This window comes from Salmo trutta, chromosome 12, assembly GCF_901001165.1.
Source record: "Salmo trutta chromosome 12, fSalTru1.1, whole genome shotgun sequence".
Lineage (NCBI taxonomy): Eukaryota > Metazoa > Chordata > Actinopteri > Salmoniformes > Salmonidae > Salmo > Salmo trutta.
The window spans coordinates 60,192,767-60,196,491 of record NC_042968.1 but is presented as its reverse complement, the minus strand read 5'-3'; the positions used below and the strand labels follow the sequence as shown (position 1 = coordinate 60,196,491).

General features: G+C 41.8%; 1 long non-coding RNA gene across 1 annotated transcript; it reads right to left on the bottom strand.

Annotated features, from left to right (window-relative positions):
• Window positions 1-2,102: 2,102 nt before the first annotated feature.
• Window positions 2,103-3,393, bottom strand: LOC115202736 (uncharacterized). Its single transcript, XR_003880036.1, has 4 exons — window positions 3,233-3,393; window positions 2,949-3,031; window positions 2,522-2,643; window positions 2,103-2,414 (listed from the first exon to the last, which is right to left on the bottom strand). It is a non-coding gene; the product is annotated as an uncharacterized LOC115202736 (long non-coding RNA).
• Window positions 3,394-3,725: the final 332 nt, after the last annotated feature.

Below are 3,725 nucleotides of genomic sequence, written 5' to 3'. Positions count from 1 at the left end.
TTCCAACACCTGGTTCTAGCTCTTTTGAGGTGTAACAATGTAGTACTGTAGAGAGTACATGAATTCATACAAATGCTGTTCATCCGTGCTCATCCATTTTCTAGCTCTTCGAGTAAACAAATAACTTACGTCCTGTTCTCTCAGATGCTAATTACTCTGCTATCAAAATCGGATGTATTGCGCTACAGTTAACGTTAGATGAGAAATATATATAATAGTGTATATATCGAGATAGCTACAATTTCTCTCTTCTTGCCCATGAGAAATGATAACATGCATTATGAGAAGAGTAACGGGTTAGCTATTAATAACCTCACTCAATTATATTTTACCAATAGTCCCAGTATTGATTCGCAAAATAACTGTTAACTAGTCGTCATCTAGTTTCTTGCATGTGCGGAGCCCAGCTAATTTAACGTTATTGATTTAGCTAATGTTAACTGTTAACTAACTTAATGTTACCGTTACTGTTCCTCAGCATGTTTTCATGGAAAATAGCCAAGCAGTTAACGCCCACTACAAAACGTTTTAATATCTAATTTATATGACATGTATAACATTAATGTCACGTCCTGACCAGTAAAGGGGTTATTTGTTATTGTAGTTTGGTCAGGACGTGGCAGGGGTAGTGTGTTTTGGGTTTTTTGGGGCAATGTTCTATGTTAGTCTATTTCTATGTCTGTCTAGTTATTCTATTTCTTTGCTTAGTTTATTGGGTTGACCTTCAATTGGAGGCAGCTATTCTTCGTTGTCTCTAATTGAAGGTCCTATTTAATAGAGGTGTTCTTCTATGGGATTGGTGGGTAGTTGTTCCGTGTGTAGCTGTGTGCCTCACAAGACTGTTTTTTCATTGTTGTTTTTGATTAAGTGTTTGTTTTGGTTTTCTTCGAATTAAAGAAGATGAGTATACACATTCCCGCTGCGTTTTGGTCCCATCCTTACGACGAACGTGACAATTAAACTACATATTTGTAACTTACTTTTCTATCTTGGTGGCATTATAACAGTCTCAACAATGAATAGATACTTAAAGTTAGCTACATCAACTCAAGTGCAGTCCAACCGCTGCATCTCATTTTGAACTTAATTTTATTATGATGACGTATTTTATTGACGTCACTAAACCATCTGACTGACATCTGATAGACCAATGAACGCAACTTTGAAAAACCCATCTCAACACCTGATCCCACCTACTCGGCTCACTTGCCTCCCATTGGAAATGACAGGATGTGGTCTATCTTAGTAGAACATCTTTGTCCTTCCACTGCCGGCTACTGGACTTCCTGGTGGCCTGGATGTCATCACGTAACTATAAAGCTCCACTCCACATTTAGGCTAATTCTAAATACATACTGGTTCCAAAATAAATAAAAAATTACTATAAAAACTGTTTCTTTGCAGGACAAGGATTGTCCTTACTTTCAAGAATGCCTGAATTTCTCCGCCTTGCTTTTCTGGTTGGCTGGCAAGTTTCACCATCCAATTATTTCAGATCTACAGGAGTGCAAGTTTCACCATGGCATGGACAGTGGCAATACATTGGCACATAAGCATTATTAGAATATGGCAAATTATTTGATTAAATTGCATTCTATCCATGCTGGCTTTCGCGAGCTACTGGAGACAGATAGGTGGGACGGAATACAGGCTGTTGCCAATTAGTTAATGTGCTATTTTCCCAAATGGGTAATGGAAACACTTCAACCACTTAATTTTTATTCAACACTAGGTTTTTGTGAAAGTTTTTTATCGACAAGATACTTCGATTGAACTTTCTAAATGTCGACAAATCACTGGACAAGTTCATGGAAATATTGCTCATGTGATCTTGCAGACAATGATTCAGCTTTTATCTAACTTTATTAATCAAGGACCATTCACTAGAGTAGCCTGTTGTCTAGCAGAGCAGAGACTGTGCTTAATGTAGAGAATCCCGCAGAAGCTGTCGGGAACAGGTGTCCAAAAAAGTTGGAACTGCAGCCACTGTAACTTCAATAGTCTGGATAATACCAAAACGTCACGTTTTTTCATTACTCTATTCCTCCCACCCAACTTAGTCATTCAGATAAGGTAGAAAACATGGTCAAATACAAACAAGGTATTTATTGGTGAACTTTATTGTTCAGATCTTTGTTGGAATCGACATCACAGTGAAAAGATTTATTTCAGTCCATAACAAGTGCAGTGGTATAGGCCTAATGGAAGGCAGCAACTGCTACTGCCTGCAGCCAGACAGACAGGTCGACAGAGTACATAATAATACTCTGAAAGATTTGAGGAATTTGTTGTCAAACTCATTCATTGTGAAGAGAAGTGAGATGCCGATGCTATTTGGGTGGGAAACTTCAGTTGACGTCAGTGTTGTTCAACCTGGAATCGTCACCGTTGGTGTCATCAGGGCGTTGTTTCTTCTGGGAAAGACAGGACAGGAACATGGTGAGAATACAGTGTGATATAATGGCTGCGTTTACACAGGCAGCCCAATTCTGATATTTTGCCTGTGTGTGTGTGTATTTACCACAGTGGTAGAGTTCGTTTAGGCGTGTTATGTTCAGGGACCGCAGGTCAGTTCTCTGTCCCATATGGACTCCACTCTTCTTGGGGACAATGGTGGGGTTCCAGTCTGCTGAGAAGAAATACCTGCCAGGAGAAACCCAACAAGGGAGGGTTAGAGGACTTGCTCCTTTAACACACAGCCTGCGTCCCAAATGGCACCCTATTCCCAATATAGCTCACCAAGTTTGACCAGAGCCCCATTTGCCCTGGTCAAAGTAAGTGCACTAAATAGGGAGCCATTTAGGACACAACTGGGAATGTTACTGGAACTGCATACTGTACACAGGCCCAGGAACAGTAATCATTACTAGCTGTTTATAACAATAAGGTGAGTAAAATGAGGACTTTAGTGGGAAGAAGGAGGAGAGTAATATAGGAGTGTGACTGACGGTCCATGTTGCATGATGGAATTGTAGTCATAGGGCAGGTTCTGAGGGTCTCCTTTCTTCACCTTGGAAGTTCTTCTCTTTTCCTGGAAGACAGAGCAAGAGTTACAGGAGGCAGATCTCAATAGTCTCCTACACAGTCTTCAATCTGGACCGCAAAAAGCTGAATAGGGTGTGTTTGATTCGGGCTGGTACAAAAGCCCACACACTGCAACGCTCCATGGGCCAAATTGACCAGCCCCCGATCCACATGCAATGCCCATGAGGTGGATTGGTGTGCGCCTCACCTGGAACCACGATCTCCCACTGTATGGTAGCGGTCACGGTCCAACCGTGTGTGTTCATGGTGCAGGCCCAGGGTGCGCAGCAGCTCATGGCACAGGTTCCTCGCCATACAGGTACTACCGAAGTACACAGGCTGGGCCCCGCCCTGAAAACCTACATACGACGCATAGCTAGAGGGGTAAGTGAAGAAAGAGGGAAGGAGAGGGGATAGAACAGGAAGAGTGAAAAAGGAAAGGATGAACGTAGGAGGAAAGATAGGGGGAAGTTGTGAGTTAATTGTAAACTGCTGGAACGTAGAGAATTTGTTAATGATCCCACTTTGTATCAGTCATCTGGACTCACCCTCTCCCAAAGAGGATCTATATGTTTTTCATCTCGTTGATGTATTTATAGAAGCAGATACACGTCCGGTCTGAGATCATCTTGAATGCCGCCAGGATAGTTTTCTTTCTGCCTACTGTGTGGCTCACAGACAATCTACCATTAAACGGTGCA